We start from the raw sequence: 15011 nt of genomic DNA, 5'->3' as shown, positions 1-15011 counted from the left end.
GTGATTATCATTTTCAGGAGCCAATGGTTTCTGTGCTAGCAGATGCTTTAGGCTTTATTTGCAGAGGAAGATACTGTTTTCAGACTTGTTTGAATATTTGTCAGTTTCCATATTTGTAACATTCAATCTGGAGCAGTACTCCAAGGAATTTGTCTTCATATTTTCTTTTCCAACCTTTGACTTTGGTGATCTGCTGATACACTTGTTGAATGCCTGCTATGCCTACTGTATTACTTGTTTTTGAAAACTATTTATAGCTGATTAAAAACACATTTTAAGGGGTTGAAAGAATGGCTCAGTGGTTAAGAGCAGTTGATGCTTTTGCAGAGGACCTGGGTTCAATTCCCAGCACCCTCACAGTGATTCAAAACTATCCTTAACTCCAGTTCCGGGGATCCATGCCCTCTTCTGACCCCTGGGGACACCAAACACACACCTGGTATACATACATACATGCAGACAAACACTCAAAAATAAAATGAGTAAGTCTAATAAACTCATTAAACACATTTTAAAATTACAGAAATGCGGATATAGTGTAAAAATAGAAAAGTGATCTTGTATTTTATATACTAAAAAAATGTACAACTTTTATTTATTTTAGCATGAAAAGTCTTGAAATTGCTGCATTTTTGGTTTCCTGCACTTGTATCATGCAGCATATGACAGCCTGTAACTCCAGCACCAGGGGACCCAACACCCTGTCTGGACTACATGGGGGCCTGCACCCATAAGTGTGTAGACAGACCCACAGTTAAAACACAATTAAGCACAACCCACTTTAATGGTAATAGCCCTGATTAAGATAAGTAGCTGTGTTATTTCTTTTTCTTTGCTTTGTGTGTGTTTGTTTGCAGATAGAACCTCATTCTAGCCCAGGCTGGTGGAACTCTTGGTCCTCCTGTTTGGCCTCTGGGTGCTATGATTAGAAGTGTAGCTAGCATACCCAGCTGTGAAAAAAAAAATGATGTTTTTTGAGGGGACAGGGTCTCATTAGGTAGCCAAGCCAAGGCTGGTCTGGAGCTTGTTGTTATGTAGACCGGGCTGGATGACAGAGATCCCCTCCCCTGTCTCATCTCCTGGGATTAAATATGCACTACCATGCCTGGTGAGGAAAATTACTATACCTGCTGTGAGGCATTAGTTGCTCTGTGAGTTTTATCATGGCACTTATTCTGTTGTTTTCTTATGTTTTGAGAATTCAGGCCTGTTCTGCTGAGAAGTTGGGTGAGTTCTTGCGGTGCTTTGTGCGCTGCGAGTTTAGTTCTTACATTGAGTCATTAAAAGCCAAATTTATTAAAAGATTTCTTCAGCTGTCTTAAAAAGGATGGAGTTTAAAAGTTAGGAGGAGGGACTGGAGAAATGGCTCAGCAGTCAAGAGTGCACATTACTCTTCACTGAGGACCAGCCCAGAGTTCAGATCTCAGCACCCTCATGCAGCTCAAAAATGCCTGTAACTCTAGCTTCAAGGGATTCCATGCCCCCTTCTGGCATCTTTGTGCACATGCTTACTTATGCACACACACAAGTCTTTTAAAAAATGTTATAGGGAGGCTGAACATGGTGGTGCACACCTTTAATCCCAGCACTTGGGAGGCAGAGGCAGGTGGATTTCTGTGAGTTTGAGGCCAGCCTGGTCTATAGAGCGAGTTTCAGGGGAGCCAGGACTGTTACACAGAAAAACCCTGTCTCGAAAAACCAAAACCAACCAACCAAACAAAATATTAAAATTATAAGATATTTATAAATTGGTATTTAGAAAAGCCTTTGCTGTTTCTGTTTGATGTAAGATTGCTTTTTTTTTTTTTCCTGGTAGATTAACTCTAGAACCATTGATCCTTGAGCACAGCCAGTTACTTTAGAGTTGTTAGTGTCTTGCTACAGGGCCTATCTTGGGGAACTAGGAAGGAAGGAAAGCTAAGTGAACAGTAGAAACTAAAGAAAGGTTGCTTAGGATGAAGATTGTACTGGCTCAGATAAGGATAGAGAGGTCTTTTGAGAAGTTAGGGTTAGGGTACTTCAGACCTGCAGTGTGGAAACGTGCCTCCCATGTGATTATCATTTTCAAGAGCCAATGGTTTCTGTGCTAGCATTCCAAGGAATTTGTCTAAATATTTTCTTTTCCAGCCTTTGCCTTTGGTGATCCTAGAACTTCACTTCTTAATTTTTCTGCCTGAAATTTTACCAACTTCATTTGGATTGGCAAATTTTTTTTAAAAAGTATTTTTATTGTTTTCAATTATGTGTGTGTTTCTTTCTCTGCATGTGTGTTTGTGCGCATGCGTCACCAGAAGCACTTTTACCTGCTTAGCCATCATGCTGACCCTAAATTCTTCCATTTTCCTACACAACAGTTTTTAGGAAATAGTGACAAGAAAGTCTGTATTGCTATGGAGAGTCCTTTAAAAAAGAGTTTGGCTCAGCAGGAAGGTTAATACATGGTTGTTGAAACACACAGATAAAGAGGACCAGTCCTAATTGATCCTGTTTATTGAGTGCCTGCTCTGTTAAAATCTCTTCTACTTTGTATTTACTCCTCATCAAGTGTCTGTCATAGGGAGTGCCCTCGTACAGATGAGGGATTTAAGACTCAGAGAAGTGAAATAAATCTTGCTTGGCTGTACAGTTAATGACTCGCAGATTCCTCAGCTGTGACAGACTCCTCGGGTGGAGTAGTTTGCATATCACAGTTCTTACAAGAATCTAGACCTCAGACTAGTTCAGGAGTGTTACCGGAGTACGTAGACCTGTTGGACAGGTCTGGGAGCCTCACAGTTCCAGCACCATTCCTAAAATACATTCTAAGTTGTAAGATGCAATCAGAAGAGCAGGGAAGTTTGTGCTTTGGAGATTTGCCAGTAAGGCTCATGCTAGCTCTTCCCTCAGCAGGTAAGAGTGCAGCCTGCTCTTCAGAGGACCCAAGTTGATCCCAGCACCCTTATCAGGAGGCTCACAATCCCCTGTAACTCTAGCTTCAGGGAGATCTAATGTCTCTGGCTTGTGTAGGCACCTGCAGTCATGTGCATATGCTCAACACATAGGCACATATGCATACATGTGATTTAAAACAATAAAAATAAATCTTAGCTGCATATGGTGGTGCACACCTTAATCCCAGCACTCGGGAGGTAGAGGCAGGCAGATCTCATGAGTTTGAGTCCAGCCTGGTCTACAGAGCAAGTTCCAGGCCAGCCATGACTACATAGTGAGATCCTGTCTCAATGTGTATGTGTGTGTAGTACTCCAACCAAGACTTCTCAGATATTCTCAAATTTACATTGAACTGAAGTTTTATCTTTTTCATATGAACACTGTTCTTACTGAATTTATAGAATGATATTTGCATAATCTAATATTAGATTCAACCTCTTATCCCAATTCCTTTTTAATATATTTTTTGTTGACTCACAGTATCTAGGTCTTAGTATTTAACTTCACTAAGAAGAAATATGTACTGTAAATAGTACTGTAAAATACACTTTACTCTTGACTCTACTAATTTTCTCCATTTAGAAAAATTTCAGAATTAATTGGTAGTTTATCAGTGTTCATAAGAGAATCTGAGGGCAAATAGAGTGTCTAAGAAGGGCAATGTGTTATTGTTGCTAAGTGTACTGAGGTGTGATGGCCTGGTGTGATGGCTATTGCCTGTAATCCTGTCACTTAGGCTGTGGTAGGAGGCTCACTAGGAGTTCATGGCAGCCTGTGTTACTGAGTTCCAGGTCAGCCTAGGCTAGACTAGAATGAGACCTTGACTCTTAACAGATGCCAACAGAATTAAACAACTAACTTCCTTCTTTCTCTCTCCCTCTTTTCTTCCTTCTTTCTGCTCTCCTTTTCTTCCCTCTTATGTAGCCCAGGCTGGCCTCTAACTTGTTATGTAGCTGAGGATGACCTTGAACTCCTGCTCTTCCTGCCTCTGTCTTTGCTCTGGAATTCAGAACCACCTTGCCACACAGCTAGCTGTGCATGGTTCTTCACACTGTTATCCTTCAGCTCTTTCCTGCATTTCTGCCCCAAACTAGCACTAGTTCATCTGACGGGTTCTATTATTACTATGTTTTTAATTTTACTTTTCATTAGTTAGGGGTGTGTGTGTAGGGACAGAGGAAGAGAGAGAAGGAGAGAGGGGGGAAAGAGAGTTGTTTACATGCCACAGTGCCCAATTTCAAGAGTTGGTCTGTTCCTTTCCCTGTGGGTTCTGAGGATCAACCTCAATTTCAGATTAGTAGGCTTTCACTGGCAGCCCTCCCTGCTGAGCCATATTTCAGTCCCTCCATTGATTGTTTTTAAATGACTTAAAATAATCCTTCCTTCCTTCCTTCCTCCCTTCCTTCCTTTCTTCTTTCCTTCCTTCCTCCCTTCCTTCCTTCCTTCCTTCCTTCCTTCCTTCCTTCCTTCCTTCCTTCTTTCTTTCTTTCTTTTTTGAGATAGTCTCATCATGTAGCTCAAGCGGATCCAAAACCCATGGCAACCTCTACCCTTTATCTCCTGAGTGCTGGAACTGTGGAGTGAACCACCACACCTCTTTCTCTCTCTCTCTCTCTCTCTCTCTCTCTCTCTCTCTCTCTCTCTCTCTCTCTCTTTTTCTTTTTTTAATGGAATATAATGCTCCAATACGAGGAGAGGCGGCACTGAAGAATGTCTCCCAGCTGACTCACTAAGTGAGTCACTTAAAAAAAAAAAAGCAATCTGTTGGACTTCTGGCCTGCTCAACAAGAAGGAAAGCATGTCTAGTCCTGGAAACCTAGCCAACTACCCAGAGCTGGTGAAGTCATGGATCTTGGAAGAGAACCTACAACCGCCACGTTCTAAACCAGCAGAATCCCCAACTACATTCTAAATAATTTTTTCATGCAACATATTTTGGTCATATTATTTTCCCCCTCCAACTCTTTCCAGATCCATCTTACCTCCCAACCAGTGTGTGTATGTGAGCAGGGCACCTCCAAAAGCAAAAAAAAAAAAAAAAAAATATATATATATATATATATATATATATATGTATATATATATATACACATATACAGAGAGAGAGAGAGAAAATATCAAAACAACAACAAAAAAACCTCAATAAGACAAAAAATGACGACAAAACAAAAAGTGAACAAAAAACCATGGAGTCCATTTTGCTTTTTGTGTTGGTCACCTGCTCTTGGTATGCAGCTTGCTCTGGAGTGTGGTTGGTAACCACAGTGCAGTAACACTTCATTGTAGAAAATTGATTTTCCTTTTCCCAGCAGGTATCAGTTGCAAATAGCTTCTTGGTGTAGAGTGAGACTTTTGTCCACTTCACCTTCCCTTTTGCTGGTCCTTTGTCTGGTCTGATGTCGTGCAGGTTTTGTGTGTGCTGTCTGTCAATCTCCGAATTCTTGGGTGGATCAGCCCTGCTGTGTATGGAAGACACTGTTTCCTTGGGGTTGCCTGTCACCTCTGACTTTAGGACCTTTCCACCTCCTCTTTTGAATAAATGCATTGCACATCGATACATTCTAAACAGTGATCCTTAACTGTAGTCCTCGCCTCTCATCAAGGAACCTTCTCTTTGCAATAGAGGCACACTACAGAAAACAAAAACTGACACAATGCAGAGTTGTGGAGCCCAGTTCCACCTGTTAGATTTACAACACAACTCCTGATCTAAGGCTCAGGGATCATTGCAGAAGAGGGGGTGGAAAGATGGTCAGAGCCAGAAGAATAGGAAGTTTGATGTGGGATTGTCTCCTAGAAATGGCAGAAGCTGTACTCATGAAGTCTCACCAACATGCCTGCCTAAACATCACTTGAACAAGGACTACACCCATAGACATGTGGAAGAGAGAAAGCCCACAAGACCTCAACCTTGACAAAACAAAACAACAAAAACCAAAACAAACAACTACAGGCAACTAAGGAATTCGGGAGAAATAGTCTTCCCCAGAGAACCCCTCCCTTTCCCCTAATTGGTTATGAAATACCAAAAGACCAGCCCTGAAAACATACATACAAGTAACATTATATGGACTGAGCAGGTTGTACTTATGTATTTAGGAATACATACACATACACAGACACACTCCAACAATTAAAAAAAAAGAGGCCATGACCTTGAAAGAGAGCAGTGTGGGGGTGTGTAATGGGAGGGTTTGGAGGGAGAAGAGGCAAGGTGGAAGTGATATAACTGTACTCTCAATAAAAAAGAAAAGAGCAAAGTGTTTCTGTTGCAAGACAAAAAGTGTTTGGACCAGTCACAGCCTTGACCCCTAGCATCAATTACAGTCTTTAAGGCTTATGTTTTAGGCCAGCTGTAGCACCAGCCTCCACTGGGGGCAGCACCATCCCTCTGGCTAAGGTAGTAGTAGTTGCAGGGCCACTTAGGAGTTCCTCAGGGCATGAGATAGTAAAAGCCTGGTCCCAGTATTTCAGACAGCCCTGGCTGGTGCTGTTTCTTGAGGATTTGCAGTCTTAGCCTAATTATCTCAAGGTGTCTAGGGTGAGAGTGCTGGGGGTGGCATGGTCCAGACAGCTAGTGCCAGCATATGGGTGTACACCTGACTCTTTAAGTAACTTGTTTTGGGTAATTTTTCATTGTTTTCTCTTTTGTCCTTTGCAGACGGGCTGTTCTTGAACTTGCTGTGTCCCTAAAAACCATATCTTATTTCAAATACTGGGATTACAGGAGAGTGTCACCACCCCTGACTTTATTAAAATATTTTTAATGTTTATTTTATATTTTATTTATGTGTATGAGTGTTTTGCCTGCACACCACATGGCTGTCTGATGCCCATTGATGCCAGAAAAGTTGCCAGATATTCTGGAACTGGAATTGGGAATGGTTGTGAGCCATTATATGGGTGCTGGGTAATGAATCTGGGTCCTCTGCAGGAGCAACAATTGCACTTAATTGCTGAGCCATCTCTCCAGTCCTCTACCCCATGCCTGGTTTTTAAGTGACTCTTAAAGTTGCCTGCTCAATATCCACTGCATTAGTTGTTGATTAGACACTTGCTATAGATTCCCACTCGTCCTCTTCTTATCCTCACACATCTTCCTCTGACCCATTATCCACATTGAGCAGCTTTTGTGTTGCAATACTATGGTACTTTTAAAATCGAAATCTGAGCTGATGAGATAGCTTATTAGGTCAAAGCACTTGCTGCCAAGCCTAATGACCTGAGTTGATCTTTGGGATCCATGTGGTGCACTGAGAGAATTGACTCCCACCACTTGTCCTCTGACTTCCAGTTTACAATGTGGAATGAATGCGTGCATGCAAACAAATAAATATTTTAAAAAAAGATGATGAGCCAGGTGTGGTGGTGCACACCTTTTATCTCAGCCCTCAGGAGGCAGAGACAGGCTGATCTCTGTGAGTTCAAGGCCAGCCTGGTCTACAGAGTAAATTCCAGGACAGCCAGAGCTATGTAGAGAAACCTTGTCTCAAAAGAAAACAAAACAAATCACTGTCTGCTTAAAATCCACTAGTGATTTACCATAAATGTACTGCTGTAGTTTGAATTATGGTGCACCTTCAAAATTCATGTTCCTGGAGCCTTTTGGGAGGTGCTTGTCATGGGGATTCTGTCCTCATAATGAGGGTTACTACCCAAGGGTTAGAAGGAGTGAGTTTGGCTTGTTTGAGACTCTCACTGTATACAAAATAAATGTCCACAACTTGAATTTTGGGTGTCCCAGATTTTAAAACTGAAATAAGGGGCTGGGGAGGTAGCTCAGTGGTAGAGCACTTGCTGATTTTCCAGAGGACTCAGGTTATGTTCCCAGCACCCATATGATGGTGTCCAACTGTCTGTAACTCCAGTTCCAGGAGATTGGAACACTCTTCTGGCCTCTGCAGGCACCATGCACACATGTGGTACACACACCCTTACACATAAAATAAACTGTTAAATAAGTTTCTGTTATTCATGTATTACCTAGTCTGTGATACTTTGCCATAACAAGATGTATACTAAGTCTCAGTGAGGTCTGGGGGCATCTGTAAATATAGTTGGATTTACCTCATTGGCCTTATCATGCCTGCCATACTGACTTTCTTAGTTACTTTTCAATTGCTGTGACACAGCACCATGACCAAGGCAACTTATGGAAGAAAGAGTTTATTGGGGCTTACAGTTTCAAAGGATGATTTTATGTCCATCATGACAGGAAGCATGGTGGCAGGCAGGCAGGCATGGTCCTGGAGTGGTAGCTGAGAACTTACATCTGATTTACAAGCAAGAGGCAGACACACACACACACACACACACACACACACACACACACACACACACAGAATGGTGTGAGCTTTTGAAATCTCAATGACTGCCCCCATTGGCACACCTTTTCCAACAAGGCCACACCTCCTAATCCTTCCCAAACAGTTTAACCAACTGTGGACCAAGTATTCAAATAGATGACCCTGTGGGAGCCATTCTCAGTCACACTACCACATTGACTTTCACTTTTTCTATTTTTCTTTTTAAACTCACTTTTATGAGTTTAATGTTGTTCTCTGACTGAGAGACTTTCTTTTCATGGATATTACTAGTGCTTTCCTTGTCTAGATGAAGAGTTGTCATATTCTTTAATACATTAATACTTGCTTATTGTGTCTATTCTGGGTCCCCGATATAATAGTAACTGAGGTGAAGACTCTACCCTTAGGAAATTTTCATTATGGGGACAAGGGGACATGTGTGTGCATACACACATAACCAAAAAACCAAAAATAAACTAAAAGCTGCTTATTTCAAATAGATAAATAAGTAGTAAGATGGGAGCTAGAAGATCAGGATTTGGAAGGAAGATCCTCTTCAACTATGGGGGTTAGTATTACTCTTTGAAAGTAACTTCTTTTCTATCTAAATATCTTTTTATGTATATTATGAGTGCCTGAATGTGTGCACTGATTGCAGAGGCCAGATGAGGGCACCAGATTCCCTGGAACTGTAGTTCCAGGTGGTTGTGAGCCACCTGACGTTAGTTAGAGCTGGGAACAGAACCTGGGTCCTATGGAGGAGCCATGCCTTCAACCACTGAACCATCCTACAGCCCCTGTGAAAGAGACCATCAAGCAAAGCTTTGCAGGATTCAGAAGATCCAAGGAAAACAAAATGGAACTGTTAGGAAATGAGAAAAATATATTTCTAAGGATAATAATGCTGGAGAGTAGTTTGTGAGAGGAAGATCACTCAGAAATGATCAGGAGCCAGTTTGCAAAGGCTTGTGGGCCACCGAAAGGAAGCTGGGGTTTATGTAAGTCTGATGGGGTGAGTTTATTGTTGAAGCTCTTGACTCACTTTTCTTTTTTTAAAGACAGGATCTCGCTATGTAGTCCTGTGTAGATGTAACCGTCTTTTTAAATAAGAAACACAGAGCTGATTGCAGATTTAAAAAGCCCAAGAGGTCAGAGCAATAGCTAAGAGCTAAAAACCTTACCCTTCACTGCTGCTGCTGTCCTCCTCAGCCAGAGAACTACTTCCTGTGTGTCTGTCTTCTTATAGACTTTCTGTTCTGCCTTCTCATTGGTTGTAAACCCAACCACGTGACCTCCTCGTCACTGCCCATCTATACAGACCTCCAGATCTTCTATGGTTGGTATTGAGATTAAAGGCGTGTATCTCCATGTTGGTGGTATCCTTGAACACATAGAGATCTGTCTGTCATGTGATCGGGATTAAGGGCATGTGCTACCACTGCCAGACTTCTGCTATGGCTTGCTATTAACTCTGACCCCCAGGAAACTTTATTTATTAACATACAAATAAAATCGCATTTCAGTACAAATAAAATGCCACCGTAGTCCTGGCCTGCCTGGAACTCAGTATGTAGACCAGGCTGGTCTCAAACTCACAGAGACCCACCTGTCTCTGCCTCCTGAGTTCTGGGATTAAAGGTGTGTTCCACTATGCTGGGCTTGATTTAATTCTTAAAGGATTAGACTGCTGGAAAACAGATGGAATAGGTGAGAGCAGAATCAGCCAGCAGGGGAAGTATAAGCAGGTAGAGAGTATGATACTGAGGAATTGGATCAGTGCATGTTTTTCAGACGCAGTGGAAAGGATATGTTGGGTTGCATATGGTGTAAGAGAAAGAAATCTAAAGATGACTCCTGCTTGAAGCACCACTGTGTTCCTTAAGCATGTGGTTAGATGATAGCAGATGGCTGGGCCCTGGGGGTGGGTTGCAGGGAGAAGAATATGAAGGTGTCTGTTTTGGTTACGTAAACTATGAGATACCTATTAAGCACATGGGCCAATTGGCCATGCTGGAGAGAAAAACTCTATGCAATGTCATATTCACTAACATTACCAAGGTTTCATAGGAAAAAATTTAAAAATTGAAAAGCTTTTAAGCTCAAGTTGATGAATATGTTTTCCCAAATTCTTTTTTTTTTTTTTTTTTTTTTTTTGCTTCAAAGTTTCCATTTTACTTATTGATGACAAATCAAGTGTTGCTGGTTATTTTCCTTAAGTGGCGAGCTTTATACTCATCAGCAGGAGACTGTCTACCAGAACTCAAGCCTGAAAGCAATAGTTTGTGTGTCAGTTTTTAAAAAAGTAATGATATATACAAATGATCTCGGTTGACAAATAAGTTGTATAGCTGCTTTTTCCTAAAAGTAACCATCATACTTAGTATGTAACAAGGGCAGCTTTTGTGTATTTAGCTGCTTTTGGGGGGAAGAATTGGGGATAGGGTCTTGCTTATGTATCTCTAACTGGCCTGGAATTTGCTGTATAGACCAGGCCGAACTCACAGAAATCCACCTCCTCTGCCTCCCAAGTGCTGGATTGTAAAGTTCAAGGCTAACTTGAGCTACATAGGGAGTCCCAGTCTAGGGAAAAAAAAAGTTTGACCTTGATCTTGTGAACATCTCCTTCTGAAGCAGACCACACTAAAGAACCTTGGTTACAGCAGGTTGATTTAGTAGACCGTGGTAATGGGATCCTGAATTTTAAATAGCATAGGATACTTATATATTGAGCATCTCTGACTAAAGTAGATTGAGTAATCTCATAAAAAATTAACATTACTTGTGCATGAATCTTCTTGGCATACTACACAGTGTATTTATTTTAATAATTTTAGATAGAGGGATTGGAGAGGGTTAAGGGAACAGCACTTGGTACCCTTCCGGAGGACCTGAGTTCAATTCCCAGCACCCACAATGGGTGGTTCACAACCACACATAACCCTAGCTCCAGAAAATCTAACATTCTCTTTTGGCCTGTAAGGGCACCTTCATTATATGCACACACCCACATATGCATATAACTTAAAAACAGTAGGAGCTGGAGAGATGGTTTAGTGGTTAAGAATATTCTTCCAAAGGGCCTGAACTCAGATCCCAGCACCCATGTCACATGGCCCACAACTGCCTGTAACTAGTTCCAAGAAGAACTGACACCTTCCTCTGGCCTTGGTGGGTATCTTCTCACATGTGGCTGACATTTAGCTAACACACATGAGTGAAAATAATAAATCTTTTTTTTTTTTTTTTTTTTTTTTTTTTTGGTTTTTCGAGACAGGGTTTCTCTGTGTAGCTTTGCGCCTTTCCTGGAACTCACTTGGTAGCCCAGGCTGGCCTCGAACTCACAGAGATCCGCCTGCCTCTGCCTCCCGAGTGCTGGGATTAAAGGCGTGCGCCACCACCGCCCGGCGAAAATAATAAATCTTAAAAAAAACTTTGACTAGATATTTAGATCCAGAGTCTTTCTGTTCTGTATATTTAAAAAAACTTCCCTGTATCTGTTTTCTACAGTCTGTGTTTACCAAAACTTAGTTATATGGTTAATTTTAGGCTCATCAAAATGATTTTTAAGAAAGAGTGAAAAGCCGGGCGGTGGTGGCGCACGCCTTTAATCCCAGCACTCGGGAGGCAGAGCCAGGCGGATCTCTGTGAGTTCGAGGCCAGCCTGGGCTACCAAGTGAGTCCCAGGAAAAGGCGCAAAGCTACACAGAGAAACCCTGTCTCGAAAAACCAAAAAAAAAAAAAGAGTGAAAAACAGATTTTTACTCTAAAATGAAGGAGTAGTCATTTTTAATTTGAGCATGTTTGGATTTAAAGAAATCTCTTATTGGGCTGGATAGATGGCTCAGCAGTTACGATTACTGCTTATTCTTGTGGAGGATCTGAATTCAACTCCCGGTACCCACATGGTGGCTCATAATCATCGTAACTACAGTTGGAGGGGATCTGATGACCTCTTCTGGCCTCCACAGACATCAGGCTTGTACATGGTGCATATACATGCAGACAAAACACTCATGCATAAATTAAATAAATCTAAAAATAAAAGGAAAAAAAAAGAAATCTGTTGTTGGGAGCCAATGAGATAAAAGCACTTGATCCGAAGCCTTAATACCTGAATTCTTTCCCTGGATCCTATATAGTAGAAGGAGACAACCAACTCTCACTCACAACTTGCCCTCTAATTGCCACACACATTTACACATCTACCAATAAATGTTAAAAAAGAAAATCCATTGTTAATACCCTTGATACTTATAAATCTCTCTTTTCAGTACACACACACACACACACACACACACACACACACACACACACACACACCCTCAAAAATAGAAATGACTAAATGAGAAAAGGAAAAAATGACTGAGGGTATTTTCTTGTTTGAGCTCTTTGGCATTTTCCTTACCTCTTTTATTTGACAGGATCTCATTAGATTGACCTCACAATTGTATTTTCCCCCAATCAACCTAAGGGGTTCTATAATTAGGATACTGAAGCCATTAGACATGGTAGATTTCCCCTGCTTTACTTGACATCCTTCTTTGGGTGGTGGTTGTTGCTGTGGCCACACTTCTTGCTACAGTTTATAGCACAGACATGCAGGTGAGCTACCAATCATCTTGTCCTACTTGTACTTCAGGGCAAGCTGTCACAGGGAGGGCCAGTGGCTACCACTGCACTAGGTGCAGGGTAAACTCTTAGGGATACTGTAGTTGAACGTAGTGCAGCCATCCTCCAGCTGTTAGACAATGACATCAGATGTAGTGGTGAGGTGGTCACATTCTTGGTAATGCCACTGGGCTTGATATCAAGAGCTATGGTCTTGTGAGTCAGGGTCTTCTCGAAGACCTGTATCTTGGCTGCCCTGTTGAAGAACCTTTTGCCTTAACCTCCCAAATGCTAGGATTGCAGGGCTCTGACACCGTACCTGGCTCTTCGTTTTATTATATACAGTTACTACTTTGGTGAAGGGGGGCTTTGGATGAATTCATTTTTCCTTCAAACCTTGCCATTTTTAATAATTTTTTTTTAATTTTTATGTGCATTGGTGTTTTGCCTGTGTGTATGTCTGTGTGAGGGTGTCCGATCTTGGAGTTATAGACAGTTGTGAGCTGCCATGTGAGTGCCGGAAACTAAATCCAGGTCCTCTGGAAGAGCAGTCAGTTCCCTCAACCTCTGAGCCATCTTTCTTTTCTTTTTCTTTTTTTTTTTTTTTTTTTTTTTTTTCTGTTTTTTTTTTTCTAGGCAGGGTTTCTCTGTGTAGCTTTGGAGCCTGTCCTGGAACTCCCTCTGTAGACTAGGCTGACCTCGAACTCACAGAAATCCACCTTCCTCTGCCTCCCAAGTGCTAGGATTAAGGGTGTGTGCCACCACTGCCCGGCTGAGCCATCCTTCTAGTCCCCATATCATTTTTAAAAAGTTCGAAAATCCATTTTGTTTTTCCAGTTCCAAGTTCCATTAGAGTTTATAATATCTAGATTTACCGAATTGTGGGTATTTATCTTCCTAGTTTGTCCTGTAATGTTTTGTTTTTGAGTATTCACAGAATGCCATGAAGATCCCAGAGGAAACCAGTAAAATTTTGTATGATCTCAAGTTAGAATCACAGCTTTCCAAAATAAATGCTTAGTAAAATGAAATGTATCTATAATAACGGGTGGGGATATTATTAGTTACTTGTTCAGTTATTCAGCAACTTAAAAAACTGCACTCATTTGCGTGTGTGTGTGTGTGTGTGTGTGTGTGTGTGTGTGTGTGTGTGTGTGTGTAGAGAGAGAGAGAGAGAGAGAGAGAGAGAGAGAGAGAGAGAAGAGAGAAGAGAGAAGAGAGAGAAAAGAGAGAGTCTGTGTGTGTGTGTGAGCCTGTGAACAAATATGTGCCATGGTGTGAATGTGGAGGTCAGAGGACAACTTTCAAGAGTCAGTTCTCTTCTTCCACCATGTGAGTCCAGGGGATCAAACTCAGGTCATTAGGCTTAGTGGCAAGTCCCTTTACCCACTGAGCCATTTTATTTACCTTTTTTATTTTGAAAGTTTATGGTTTTTTTTTTCCGAGACAGGGTTTCTCTATGTAGCTTTGCACCTTTCCTGGAACTCACTTGGTAGCCCAGGCTGGCCTCGAACTCACAGAGATTCACCTGGCTCTGCCTCCCGAGTGCTGGGATTATAGGCGTGCGCCACCACCGTCCATCAAAAGTTTATGTTTTAGTGTGGTCTTATATTGTCCAGGCTGGTCTTGAGCTCCTGATCCTTTTGCCTCCACTTTCCAAATGCTGGATCACAGGGGTGTACTGGAGTGCCAGCTTGGCCTTTTGGAGATGAGGTCTCATTAGTTGTTCACGCTGGCCTTGAAGTCCTAGCCTCAAGTCCTTCTACCTGTGAGTGGAGTTAAAGTTGTGAGCCACCATATCTTGTTCAGTAACTTTATACCTATTATGTATGCCGGTGGTTTTGTCAATACGATATAATTACTCTCCTCAAAAGATTTTTCATCATAAATGACATAGGGAAAACACATTGATATGACAAAGTTCCTCTACATAGCTTGTTATTTCAAAGAAGAAACATGAGGATTAAGATCTGAAAAGTGTTAATCAAGAAAGCTGGGGCAGGGAGGGAGGGAAGATAGTGGCGTGTATGGGCCAGAGGGATGTGAAAGAGAAGGATTTCTAAGTTTACAAGCCTGGACACTGTAGGACAGACAAAAGTGGGGAGCAGTCTGTAGAGAGGTAATGGGACTAGATCAAGCAAGACCTTATCAAGCCATATTAATGAC

At 41.7% G+C, this 15011-nt stretch overlaps 1 protein-coding gene across 5 annotated transcripts in view; it reads left to right on the top strand.

The window, feature by feature from the left end:
- Nucleotides 1-15011, top strand: part of Abi1 (abl interactor 1) — an 85713-nt gene that overhangs the window by 1968 nt on the left and 68734 nt on the right. The window lies entirely within an intron of this gene.

The sequence above is a fragment of the Peromyscus californicus genome, unplaced genomic scaffold (assembly GCF_007827085.1).
Source record: "Peromyscus californicus insignis strain IS unplaced genomic scaffold, ASM782708v3 Scaffold_8__1_contigs__length_139910024, whole genome shotgun sequence".
NCBI classification, from domain to species: Eukaryota; Metazoa; Chordata; class Mammalia; order Rodentia; family Cricetidae; genus Peromyscus; species Peromyscus californicus.
The sequence above is the reverse complement of the archived record's forward strand: the minus strand, read 5'-3'. Positions and strand labels throughout refer to the sequence as shown.